This window comes from Mirounga angustirostris, unplaced genomic scaffold, assembly GCF_029215605.1.
Source record: "Mirounga angustirostris isolate CCGP_5_RB_7025 unplaced genomic scaffold, mMirAng1.0.hap1 SCAF_10, whole genome shotgun sequence".
NCBI classification, from domain to species: domain Eukaryota; kingdom Metazoa; phylum Chordata; class Mammalia; order Carnivora; family Phocidae; genus Mirounga; species Mirounga angustirostris.
Window position 1 is genome coordinate 23,647,754 of NW_026991718.1, and position 14,346 is coordinate 23,662,099.

The 14,346-nt window shown below is 45.7% G+C and overlaps 1 protein-coding gene across 1 annotated transcript in view; it reads right to left on the bottom strand.

The window, feature by feature from the left end:
• The window catches only part of ALK (ALK receptor tyrosine kinase), a 688,728-nt gene that overhangs the window by 473,469 nt on the left and 200,913 nt on the right, over positions 1-14,346 (bottom strand). The gene's annotated exons all lie outside the window — the stretch shown is intronic.

The window sequence follows — 14,346 nt, forward strand, 5'->3', positions numbered from 1 at the left end:
TGCCTCCTTGACCCTGACCCTGGAAACCCAGAGATCTCCCACTAGTTTCCTCGGTCACCTCGAGTCAGTTTCAAGTGAGGGGACCAGCAGCCTCTAGTTCTTTAGACTTTCTTTCCAAGGCTGGCTGGTGTCCAGGATCCTTACGAGCCGCTGTCCTGGGGCAGATCCACAGGAACCCACTGGCTGATGTCTCTCAGTGTCAGCCCACCATGAGGTTTAGAAACAAACATTGCAGAGTGAAGAGCAGAGTCATAAAAAAGAGAAGAACGCCATGTTTATCAATCCTATGATATTCCACCCTTCTTTCCTTTTTTCTCTTATCATGAGTGTTTCAGAAATAAGCCTGGGGTCAGACGACTTATGTTCTTGGCTGTGGTAGCACTGGGTATGCGTTTATAGAGGATCCCTGAGGGGAGGACCTCCGTGAAGGCCCATGGGAAGTATTTTCATAATTTACAATATTTACTGAGGGCTTGCTGTGCTCAGACACAGTTTGTCAGGCCCCTTACATCATTATCTTATTTGATTCCTATGAAGTAGGCAGGATTCTTACCCTCACTTAACAGATGAAGACCCTGGGCTTAGAGCAGTGAAGTTACAGCTAAGTTAGATATGAAGTGACTGAGTGGGCTTTCATTGACCTGCTTCCTTCCTGAGACCCTGAGACTTTGATGTCAGTATCTCACAAACAGGGAACTGTGGACTAAAAAGGCAGCAGAAATAGCTGCCCTCATTCAGAGCCATGGACACCAGTAAGGGTCAAGTCCTGCAGTGAGGCAGGTCAGGAACTGGACCCGTGGTAAGACAAGCAGGGCCAAGAGCATCTGAGCTGCCCTTGAAGGAGTTGGAACTTGGATGCCCTGAGTGAGGACTGAGTCAGAGTTCATATCTCTAAGATCCAAGTCTTAACCCCCATAGGTGTGTTGACTCAGGAAGCCAAGGCTACACATGCAATAAGGACTGGGGTTCAAACTTCCCATCTAGGTTTCCTAACATCTTCTGGAATATTGGCTGTGTTTCTTGGTTAGGGCTAGGGGTCACAGTTGAGGGAGCTGAGGGTGGGATGGGCAAGGTTTCTATGGCCATCAGGGGCCCATGAGAGAGTTTATCCAACTGGATACTCAGCCATGGAATCTGCATCTAAAAACAAATCATCAGGTTGGCTGATAGTTTAAAATATGGCAACATGACTGTGATTTTGTTTTGGGGGGTTATTTTCCTGTTTGACTGCCAGGATGCATGATGGCCTTGATGTTGGACCTAATAATCCTCACTTGTTGAATGGTGATCTCTGCGGTCCCACCCAGCCCTACAATCTTCTCCTATGTATCTATGCCCATAGGTCTTATTCATTAAGTGACCTTAATATCATCAGGATTGTTTCTCAGGGACAGAGCACAAGACCTGAGATTTGACTCCAGTTACACCACCTGCCAGATGTGCAGTACAGGGCACTCTCTCCCTCTCTCTGAGCATCAGCCATCTCAGTGATCAGACTAACTTCCCAGAACTGCTAGAAGGACTCAATGAAGTGATGCAGGTGCCTGCAATGGAGAAATTCCCAACACACATTAGCTGATTCAGAATTTGCACCGCCATGCCCTTTCTGAACACAGTTTCTTATTTACTATGAGAAATCGTATTTATGTGAGCCATTTTACCTGATGGCAGGTGACCATTTCCTTGGTTTATGTTGTCCCATGTTAAGGTTGGCATGTCCACCGCGAGGTGATATTCACAGAGTTAAAAGCTATCAGGACTTGAAACGACATTTGAGGTCAACTGCTTCTCCCACTGGACAGGTGAAAAAACCAACACCGAGGCAAGGGAAAAGACTACCCGAGGGTCATGTGGCTGGTCCAAGGGTCCTTCCCGCACAGTGTGCAGGGTACTTCTCCTGGCTGTGGAGGCCTTTTCGAGTATCATCCTCTCTGGACAGCACCAGGCTCGGGCCAGGCTCAATGTCAGACTTACTGAATCACCAGCCCCCACTTCCTCAGGCATGGCTTACTGGCATGGTTAAGCCGAGTGTCTAGATTGCTTCAAGGATGGCACAGACAGATGACGGAGGAGTCCTGATGAGCCTGGTTTGTGTATTCAACAAAGAACCACATGAAGTATCATGTACATGTGACAATTCTCTTACAAGTGGCCTTTAGACGTCATATAATAGAGCTTCATGTTTGAAGCTGCAGCTCATTATATAGAGCTCCAGAAACCAACATTCTCAAAATCCTGGCAGTCCTTAAGGATTGTACACAGCTCAAGGGAACTCCCTTGGCTGCCACCCATCCTGAGGCACATGGTGGAGTCCTCTCCTTTTCTCAAGGGATTCTCCAAACTTCTCAATCATTGACCTTCTGGGTGATGAGGGACCTCTGGGACCATCTGGCACGAAGAAACTGAGGTCCAGAGCTAGTACAGATGAAAGTGGGTGGGTTGCAAAATTGGTAGTAAAATCTGGTTCCTAACTGTATGATATTTATTATTACTATTCTCAGCTATAACAACAACAACAACAAAAAACCAAAATAATACCTTCAACAATTAGGAAAATTTTCAAAATTTTAGACTGTGTTTTTCTGGAATAAGCTAGCAAAAACATACATGGCTAGGTTTCAAATATCTTCCAATGATTCGAAGGCTCAAATCTCTTCCAGTCAGGCTTTCTGGCTTCTCTCACCCTAGACGTACTCTCCTGCCAACAAGCTGTTTTTTTTTTTTTAAAGATTTTATTTATTTATTTGACAGAGAGATAGAGTCCAAGTAGGCAGAGAGGCAGGCAGAGGGAGAGGGAGAAGCAGGTTCTCTGCTGAGCAGGGAGCCCGATGCAGGGCTCGATCCCAGGACCCTGGGATCACGACCTGACTCGAAGGCAGACGCTTAACCAACTGAGCTACCCAGGCACCCCCAACAAGCTGCTTTTTGATGGTTGCTGGAAGCTCCCTGCCAGAGAGTAGGTCTGTGCATAGGCCAGAAGCTATGATAAGAGCAAAGGGAGGACAGGCAGGGGCCTAGGAGTCAAAGGGGAAGACCACTAGAGAATTCTTGGAAATTTCCAAGTTCTGGTCCCATCAGCCTTATACTTTCGGACAATTCATTTAACCACCTGAGTCTTGGTTTCCTTGTGTATGAACATGAGAGATTTATCATAATAATGATGCTGATAAACATAATAATACCTGCAGCGGTGATCAAATAAGGGAATGAGTGCGGGCATGCTTTCTTAACTAGGAAGGACTATACATGCATGTCTTTCCACCTTGGTCGCGCTGTGCCTTAGATTTACCACCAGGAGCCTCAGAATGAATTGGACCGCCTGGACCTTGGAGGACCCAGAGAGACACTGACTGGAACAGGCATCTTTCTACCTTGCTCTCTTTGACATCAAAACCTCAGGGGGCACCAGGCTGTCTCAGGAATACTTCAGCGCCCAGATGCTGCATGGGATCAGGCTGCTCAAGGTGAAAGCTTGGCTCTGTCACTTTACTCACTGCATGCCTGGGGGCAAATTATTTACTCCCTCTGTGCCTCAATTCTTTCATCTGTCAAATGGGGATTAGAGCAGGGGCCACCTAGGGGAATGTGAGGAGGATTAAATGCAGTATGCATATCAAGCCCCCAGCAAGGCTGTGAGTGGCACACAGTTTATTGTTAAACTTGGCAGTCATTGTTGCTGCTGCCCTTCATGTGGCCCCAGGGATCAGCCATGGCAGAGGGGAACTGAACAGGTGCATGCCCAGCACTGAAGGCAGGAAGCTTGGACTCTACCTAGCCTTGTGAACTCCTTATTCAGTCTTTGCTTTTCGACCCGCTGATCTAACATTCCTTTGGAAGTGAAGTCACACTAGATCTTGAGTAAGAAGAGCTGCGATCTAGACCCTGGCTCTGTGCTGTGACTTCAGGCAAATCATTTAAGCTCCCAAGGCCACGGTGTCCTCATCTGAAAAATGAAATGGTGGAATGAAATGATTCTCAGGACTCTTCAATCGCTACCATTTTAAGACCAATTTCCCTTTTTGGGCAGATGGCCAAAACAAGCTCTCTAACTTGGCTCTAGCAGCTGGTCAGCAGAACCCCAAGAGTCCTGACTTTCACTCAGGCTTGGATGATTAGGGGCTTCTCCCCCTTGCTGGGTTATCTCCTAAAGGGGCACTTAGCCCACCAGTTACCTTTGATATTAATCTTCCAGCTGCCACCAACATCTGGTCACTTACTTCATCATAAGACTAAGTACCAAACCTAACCCCGGCCTGCCTCCCGCCCACAACCACTACTCATTTGTCATGGGGCCCCAGAACTGAAATCATTCACTTCTTTCCCACCAGTTCACTCCCTAGAATGCATCTGGGAACCAATCACCCAATTCAAGACATCTGTTTAGTTCACTTATAATCAAGCTGCAGCAAAGAAGGGCCAAGTCTCCTTCAATCAATCAATTATATAAACACAGCCACAAAAGAGGCTCAAAGAGGGTGTGTGTGCAAACATGTCCAGGATGGTGGGAGATAGGCACAGAAACCTTAATTCTCATTTCTCTTATCTGTGGCCAAAGCAATGCTGTGGATGGAAGAAGCAGGACTCAGTTCTTCATTTCAGAACAGAAAAGTGAAAATAATTAAAATCCCAGGCATTCGGAAGTTAACCAGCCCAGCCTCCTCATTTTACAGATGGGAAAACCAAGGCTCAGGAGGGTGATGTGACTTGGCCAAAGTAGCAGAACCGAGGGTCGAGAAGTAAGAGAGCTGAGATCAGAACCCAGATTGGACTTCCAGCCCAGTTCTTTGCCTGTGATCTCCAGGAAGCATTCATGTAGAACATGGAGTCTCAGACCCCACAGAACATGGTGAAAACCTTAGTAGTTTGTCCACTGCTCAGTATGACATCCATACAAATGGGATCATCCCTAAAACCTGAAGGTTGGAGGAGAGCTCTGAGCAATGTGGTATCCATGATAACCAGAGGAGGCTGATGGTCATGGGGGCTCTCAACCTCAGAACATGCAAAGTGATCCTCCCCACTTACTCTTCTTATCTCTAATGGTGAGCATCTGCTGGGTGTTGGAGGTTACCGACCATGGGGTTCCTCCCTGATACCAATCTCAAAACAGACTGAAACCAGGCTGCCCTAGCATGGACCCTGTGCCCTTCAGGGACTCCCAGTCTTCTCACACCTAACTCTCACAGCTGGCAGACATGTTGGAGACATGGCGGGGCAATGGGGAAACAAAACAAGAGAGACTTTCTGCCTGGGAGGACCAGAGGCTCACAGAGGAGGCGATTTTAGGAGAACGAGAAGATTCTGACATGGTACAGGTTTAAGCTAGAGAATGTGTGATGAACAGATGAAGGAGTAAGGTTATCCCAGGCAGGTGGGGAACTGGCAGTGCTTATTCTCGTGTAGTTGCGTGAATTTTGAAGCTGGGCTGCATAGGATTAAGTCCTAGCACGGATAGCGTCATGGTGAAACGTAAAGTGCTTTCAGGTTCCAGAGGGCAAAACTAGGGATTTAAAGAGTTTTCAGGAAAAACTTTCTAGCAAAGTAGAGCCAGGCCACCAATATGCGGGCTACCCGCCTCGCACTGGAACAGGCCTCACTCCACTTCAGAAGGTGTTAGTGAAGCACCTGCTTTCTGGCACGTGGAAATCTCTCCTCACAGTTGGTCCTCATAGCGATGCTGTCAATAGGAAACATGGCCATTCCCATTTTTCAGATGACAGACAGAACCAGGGAGTGGTTTATGGGCTGAAGGTAGTGAAACACACAGGAACCAGAGCTGGAAGTGAATTCTGCCTCTCAGATCCCTTGAGCTTCTTCCCCACCGTTCTGTGCTTGGCTTTCAGTCAGAGGCTGGCAGATGGCTTGCCTGGATGTTACAGGGGACATTTAAATAGGCAACAAGGAGGTGAATATTCGGAAGACCTGTGGTTCCCAAACCTAGTCCTACTGTCCCTGGACCCCAGATCTTGTTTTTAAGATGCACTTCATGTGATGGTGAAGTAACTAGACTGGGCCCAGCTGTGGGTCTTTCCACATCAGGATGGCATTGACCCTACACTGATGCAACACTTAGGACATCATGAACCCGCTGGATTGATGGAGACCCAAGGATTTAAAGTGATGACATGGATAAAGTGATAGATAGGAGTAACATGTGAGGAAATGTTTTGCAGCCCACGTACTGAGAATGTATGAACCATCACCCATGCATCTGCTATGGAGGGTTAGATGTGGGCTCCTCCAAGCAGACAACCTGGGTTTGAATTTCAGCTTTGCCACTAGCTCTGGGCAGATCACTGACCTCTCTGGGCCAAGTTTCCTCATCTTAAGATGAGGCTATTTGACCAGACCACTGTGGGCACCAACAGCTCACAATTTCTAACAAACCAAATTATTCTAGGCATCTACTCAAAAGGACTGGGTAAAGTTCCATTAATCTGGGGTCTCTTCTGGCATAAATTTTTGCATCTGAGGTTGCTCTTAACAAAACATTTCATTTTAAAAGGATTTCCTCTCATTTTTCTCACCCTTGATCAGTCATTTTCCTGCATACGTTTTGGACACACGTCTTTCTGGGCTGGTTAGAATGCTCTGTATACAGTATCTCAGATGTCCCAAAGCTGTCAAAACAAAAATTTCCTCAGCTCACTCACGTCTGCTGAATATGCTTTTTTAGATTGAGTAGAGAAAAAATAAGCCTGCCCAAAGTAGTTAATGTCACAGCTTTTAATTCTAAACCAAAGTACGTCCAAACCAGAAACTGCTTTCCCCTTAGCCCTCTGTCTTTCCTGAAACCAATTACTATGACTTCAGGAATAAGAGGGCTGGTGAGAACCTCCCTACCCTTTACTAAAACAGAGATCCTCAGGGGCTCTGGGTTGGGAACTGAGAGACCTGAGTAAACTTCTAGTTTGCCCCTGGACTGTTAGACAAATGCTACTATTTCATCTAGTGTATACTTATCAAGAATTCAACTGAGTACAAAACACTGGCTTAATCACTGGAAATGCAAAAGGGAACAAAATGTGGATTCCTTGACCTCTAAGAGCTTATAGTCTCAGAATCATGATGATTCAGGGCTGCAAATAACTAAGATAAGCCACACTAAAAAGTGTGACATCAGAAATATAAAGTACTGCAGAAAGACATTATACAACTTTCCTTGGTGAGAAAATGAGGACAGAGTGAGGTCTACAACCTTGCAGGCTTTTCTAATTTGGGGTTAATGTAGTCACCAGCTGCTGGGAGGGAATGCTTACTATATGGTTTCCAAAAAGAAGCTCTACTAATCTAATAGACATACTATGTCTTTGCTAAAACTGGGAAGTCTTATTTCCCAAGCAAATCTTCCTATTAGGTTTGACAGATCATCAGACCCAGGGATACTGTACGCATATACAAAACAATCATGCAACAAGCATTTAAGAAGCACCTTTCAGATGGATGTTTGGGACTATCTTAGAACTATGATAAAAGTGAACTGGGGTAGAATCTCTACGAGGAGCAGGGGCAAAGAGCTTGGCAAATTGTAGATACTCACTGGATGAGTAAATATATGATAGATTGATCAACTGATAGATCAATAGATACATGGATAATAGATAAAAGTGACTTATCATCTTTTTGTACATTTTTCTAAAAATTGTATTTTATTTAAATTTAATTAACATACAGTGTATTATTAGTTTCAGAGGTACAGTTCAGGGATTCATAAGTTGTATATAACACCTAGTGCTCATTACCTCACATGCCCTCCTTAATGCCCATTACCCAGTTACCCATTCCCCCACCCAACTCCCCTCTAGCAACCCTCAGTTTGTTTCCTATGATTATGAGTCTCTTATGGTTTGTCTCCTTCTTACTCATCTCCAGTTGGGTAAATTAGACTCATCCATGATTGCTTTATCAGCTGACCTAGTTTACACCTGGGCTATAAAAAGGGATGAAATACAACCTAGGAAATTTACTTGGTTGAAAAGAAAATCAGGGAAGTTCCAGGTTTTGTGATGATGGACATCGTCCAATGGAGTTTCTTAGAGAATTTGGGATGTTCAAGAAATAACCATTTCCTGTACAAGTCAGAATCTTCTCAGATATCAAGTGGGGGATTATACCAACCCAATGTTATAAAAACCATTCCATCAATTTTCCTTAAAAAAAAATTCCAAGGAGAAGGAGACATCAGTATAGTCTGGGTATCAGTGAAAGCTCCAATGTGGAGGCAGCGACTGAGCTGGGCCTTACAAGCTGGAGCAGGTAGGCTCTAGGGAGACAGGTCCAAGGGAAGGAAAAACAAAGCAGTTGGGGACAGAATGGAATGAGCAAGCAGGAAACAGGGGAGGGGAAGAACGCAAAACATAAGGCGTATTTAGGTAAGGGTGAGAAAAGCCTCTTAAAGTCCTCGTTCCACTTTCTCTCCCAGTGGCTTCAACACTGTTGATTATTTCTGTATCTAAAATTCTTCACCACCTTGGCTTCTTTGACAATCCCACCTTCTGGTTCTCCTCCTATATTTCTTATTTCTCCATTTCTGTGTGCCATGCTTCTCTTCCTCTTACATGAAATATCAGGGATCTTCATCCTCCAATCACTAGCCTCAACCACAGCCTCTATGCTTATGAATCTCCATCTCCCCTCTGTCCTCAAATCCAAGACCTAGATTGCCGACTCTCCACCTGTCACCTTCACCCCAATGTCCTGACAACATTCATATATAACTTGCTCAGCACAGCTCTCTCCATCTTCTCCCCTCTAGATGTCTTGGTCACCATCTCTCCTTGCCAACAGTTTCTCCTCCTCATTTCAGTGAACACAACGTTCATCTACTCAATTACTAAAGATGGACTCTCCTGGATGGACAACCAAATCATGCTCACCCTACAGCCTGAATCTCTCCCAGATTCCTGTCCTGCCATGCCTTTTCCGACCTATGCTTCACATGCAGGATCATGTCTAAATCCTGAGTACATCTGGAAGTAACTGTTTCTCCGGGCTCATCCCTGCCGCTTCCTCCCAGATCCTCCACATCCTGTGTCACTGAGTTTGACCTGGTCCTGAATATGCCTTTACACATTCCTTCCCTCTGCCTGGAATGCCCTTCTCACTCGTCTCGGGGTCCAAGGCCCAACTGAGCTGTCCCCATCTTCAGAACACCTACTTCCTAAGTCCTCCACAGAACAGGCCATCCTTCCCTATGTTTCAGGGAGCTTTGAACGTGCCTCTGTTTCCACACCTGTCATACAGCAGGCATGCCTGTCTCTTCCTTAAGAGTTCTTAAGGGAAGGGGGTGTGCCCTATTTGTCTTTATCACTGCTATGCCTAGAGAAGAACCAGACATACAGTTGGTATTCAAAGAATATTTATACCCATTCTCCCATTCTCTGTGGTGTCAGAGACACACTAAGGGGTAAATGATGCAGGCAGGTAGGGATACAGAAACAACCCTCAGTGGGGAGGTCAAGATTAGACCGGGCATCAGGGAACCACCTGCCCAGGTAGAATTGCTGAGACCATGTTAGCAAGAGAAAAAATATGGGGACAGGAGACCAGACAGGCCTGAGTGATCCTTTCCACATTTGTCTGTCTGTCTCTCACTCTGTGTGTCTCTGTCTCCATTCCCTCATCTGTCTCTTTCTTTTCCTTTTGTCAATGCCTTTCCCCATGTCTGTGACAATTGTTTTATTTATTTATTTGGGGTTTTTTTTGAGAGAGAGGGGGAGGGGGTAAGGGACAGAAGGAGAGAGAGAGAGAGAGAATCTTAAGCAGGCTCTGTGCTGAGCTCCACGTCAAGCTCTGCATGGGGCTAGATCTCATGGCCCTGACATTATGACCTAAGCCCAAATCAAGAGTTGGACGCTGAATGGACTGAGCCACCCAGGCGTCCCCGTGACAATTGTTTTAAAGGTTCTCTTTTGACTTGCTTTTCTTGCCTTTGTGTCAGTTGGTCAATCACTCTTTTATCTTTTAATCTGCCTGTTTCCTTTCTGCTTTATTCAATTGGCCACTAATGCAGAGAGAAGTTGTTGGTATTTATTGAGTGGACCTATGTGTCTTCATTTTAAAGATAAGGGATATAACCCAGTGGAAACATTTTAAACAAATCTTTTCTGGGAACACCTAAGCCATCTGCTTTTTATGTAAGTTTCATGGACTGGGTTCCCTGGCCCCTAGCAGGTCAGCAGTCCTCAGGGTGACAGGCGTACCCTGTTCTTGGCGTATGACGGCCAGCACTGGGACTCAGTCTTCGTGGTGAATGCAACCACGGGCCTTGTGCTCACCGTGTTGTAGATTAAAATACAAGAGTATGGGCTAGGAAAGAACTTGACTTCCCAGTTCAGTAGAGCAGGGTGGAAAGAGAACACAAAAAGGCCTGGCCTGTCAGGGCAGAGGAATTGTTAAGAAAGCTTTCAACCATGACAGTGGTCCACGAGGGAACTGGGAACTGCTTTTCACTGACAACAGGCCCTTGAGGGCGGAACAGCTGATCACATCCAGCTACATTAAATATGGAATCTCAGAAATGTGATCAAACTGACTTCCTGCCAGAGCTATGAAGCAAATCCCATAAGGGGCTTGGGGGCCTCTTTGTTTTCCACTTTTGATTCTGCGGTAGGTTTGTTTTTTTTTTTTTTCTTGAGAGAGAGATAATGTTTAATTTACCCAGTGTTTTCAATCAAAGAAATTGATACATTAACAGCACCGGTGATGGTGGTACTGGCAGCAGGGAAAGTAATTAGAAAGTCTAATTTTTCTTTCTTTCCAAGACCACCAGTCCTTAAATTGGATGGGTCTCTATGGGCTTGAAAGCAGACAAAGTTTTAACAGAACTTTTTTTTAAAGTCCAACAACGGCTTTTTGTGCCCTGATGTTGGGTGTTAGGAGGAATCTTTCTTTGCCAGGAGTCCATGTTGTAGACATAGGGGGGCTGGAGGGACGAAGGACTGTATGACTTTATTAGGGCTGTCATAACGAAGTACTGAAAACAGGGTGGCTTGAAGTAACAGTCATTTATTCCCTCACAGTTCTGGAGGCCAGGAGCCCCAAATCAAGGCATTGTCTGGGCTACACTCTCTGACAGCGTTAAGGGGGATCTGTCCCATGCTTTTCTCCCAGGTTTTGGCGGTTGCTGGCAATCCTTGGCATTCCTTGGCTTGTAGACACATGACTCTCATCTCTGCCTCCATCATTACGTGGTGTCCATCCTGTGTGTCTGTGTCTATGTCTCTGTTTTCTCTTCTTGTAAGGCCCCAGTTATATTAGATTAAGGCCTCCTCCAATGCAGTATGGACCCAAGTTGATTGTATCTACAAAAACCCTATTTCCAAATAAGGTCACATTTACAGGTGTTAGGGGTTAGGACTTCAATGTATCTTTTGGGGGGGGACACAATTCATCCCATAACAGGGGCCATAGTCTAGACTGCCTACAGTGCCCACATTTGGGAAGAGATGAATTAGCTGGCCTGCCTGAGAGAGCCTCAATTTGGGGACATCAAGTCTCGGTTCTACAGCTGCCTAGATCTTGGGTATCAGACTGGTCATTCAGTCCAAACACCAGGTTGTCCAGGAAATGAGAGTCCTCTCCATGGAGGGAAGACTTCATCTTTGAATTAACTTTGTGTTGTAATAGGAAGAGCACTCTAACTTGGAGTCAGACAGTCTGGGTTCAATCTTGTCTAACTGTCGTTCTGCTCCATAATGGGAGCAGGTTAACAAACTTCTTTGGCCCTCAATTTACATTCCTATAGACATGGGATATAAAATAATTTCCTAACAGGCTTAAGTGAGAAAGAGATGTAAAAGAGTTTTGCCAAGTATCAATGTTTTTGTTTTTCATAAATAAGAACTCTCTTTCTCCTCCTCATCTGGGGCAGAACCTTTGGTTATATTACATTTCACATGTTGATCTGATTCTTCCCACACCCAGAGCGGGCAAGCGAGAGTTAAAGTGGGTGGGACGCCATCTGCTTCTGTAGCTCTAGAACTGAAGGTGATCACAGCCCCCAGTGGCTTCAATCTCTTAGCCCCTGGAGGGACCGGATGGAATAGATTTTTATCTGGGTGGGTAGTGAGAGCTCAGTACTCTGGCCAAGCCTATAAATAAGTCTTAAGGCATCAGACCTGATGATAAAAGGAGGGGGGAAAGTATTTCTGTAGATGCCCCCCGCCTCCTTCAAAGCCTTGGGGCAGGAATGTGTAGCTCTCCGCTTGTCAACGATGAAATTAGCGGGCTGCCCGTCCTTCAAGACGAGCGAGAAAGAGCTGAAATCTGATACCAAATGCCACTGAAGAGAATATATTTTACACAACATAAAAGGCTCCAACGTAAATTAGAAGAAATATGGGAAGACTTCAAAAAGGTAGGTCAAACTTTTTCCTCAAGCAGATAATTACAGGCTGGGGGTGAGTAAATCTTGTTAGCCTCTCTCCACCACGTCCCTTCTCATAAAACACCAGTGAAAAGAAAGCCACACTCAATTCAGGACTGGACAGCCTGCCTGAGAGGGCCCGCGGGCCGCTGCTCCTCACGATGCCTGTGGGCAGGGTGTTGCCACCCCTCTCCCGTTGCCCCCTCCTGTGTCCCCCCTCCAGAACACCCCCTCCCACCTCCTCCCCAGAACGCAGGCACCAGGTCCACCACTCAAACACCCACGTCAACTTGCTGAGACTTGGTTACTTCTCACTGTCTGAAGAACTAGCCCTTCAGGTGGCAATTTTCCAGTCAAATTTCTCCGCTCAAGTTTGAGGCCTTAAGATTAATGAAGTTGTTAACATTTCTTAAAATGTCTTTCACGGCAGTTGAAAGGTGTGGATTTATCACCAGGGAGTCTGCTGGCCTCTCTGGTTCATAGAGACATGTGGGCTGAGCCCCCACAAACACCCTTAAGGGGACAGGAGTCTTGGCCTTCAGTGCACTCTGTGCTCCACAGTTAGCCGCCAGAGGCACTCCCAGTGGTGGTGGGCCTAGCCCACTGCCTACGGAACTATTTCCCTGGCCTCTGAGCCCTGAGAGAGCAGGAGTAAGTCTTACCTACATATGTATTTCTATCCCCTCTGCTACCCGGCACTGGACCAGGCACACAGAGGTGATGGTGGAGGCAGGTGGGTCTCAGCCAAATTAAATACAGTCAGATAAAAGCCTCTGAAATGACCCCTGCACCCAGTCAATGAGCCACCAACCCAGAATCAGTTCTTCCCAACCTGTGAATCAACAGCAATAATAGTACTGCCTTTGGCATTTTCATCCAGCATTTGGGCAAATTCTGGCCAATGGTTTGGGTCCTCTCCTCTGCCTAGAGGGCAATTCGTGAGGATTCTAGGCCACAAGGAGAGTCTGAAAAGGATCCTGGGAATACTCCTGATCTATACTTTTGCTCCAAGGCCACATGCCGCTCTGCCTCATTTTATACATAAGGAGGGTGAGGCCCCGCAAGATGAAGTAGGAGTATCAGGGCCAAGCCACGGAAGGCAGCTGCAGAAGGCAGCCGCGTAACAAACTCGCCTAACAATCTCCCGTGGCTTTCTCCTTTCAACCTTCAACCTCTTTCTGGATGTTCTACAGAGGACAAATGCAATGCTCTCTGTGTCATGCAGGAGGTAGACCTGCCTTTTTTTGGACATTCCGCATTATATAAAAGTTGTCATCCTGTGGAGATTCTGAATGACTTTGAGAGCGAATTCAAAATGTTACCCAAAGACTGGTTGTATCACAAATCTGGTTACAAAGTAATAATGATACAAAGGACTGGATTTCAATTATTTATAGACACTTGCCCTTATCACAAAATGACACTCAATGTCTGGCTTAAATAAAATCAAGAAGTAATTCTTATCTGGAATCTTCTGACAACTACTGATCTTCCTCTCCCACTAGGGAGGCTTAGAAGCAGCAGGAAACATCCCAGCAGAGTGTAATCCTACACTGCCCTGAGGCTTTGGATGCATTTATTTTTTTAAGTTTGAAATGAAAGGTACAGTTAATATGAACCAAGACTAGCTGCATTTATGCATGAGGGAGAGCAGTGAGTGGAAGATCTCTGTTAGGTTCATTTTTAAAAGCTCAGGTCCAATGGCAGAGACTGAGTATTAGGAATTGGTAAATATGCCCAGAAGGGAATCTAGAACTTAGTGGTATACCAGGTTCATAAATACTTAATTGAATCAGACTTCATGAGTAAGTCCCATCCCTGAAACCCTTTTGTATTCACTCATCATGCACAAGCCTTTATGAGTGTCTTCTGAGTGATACGATAAAGTGGGGAGCAAACAGCTGAGTGCCTGCCCTCATGGGGTTCACTCTAGAGAAGTTCAAGACAAAAAAGAAATGTCCACCTGAAAATGCATCAGC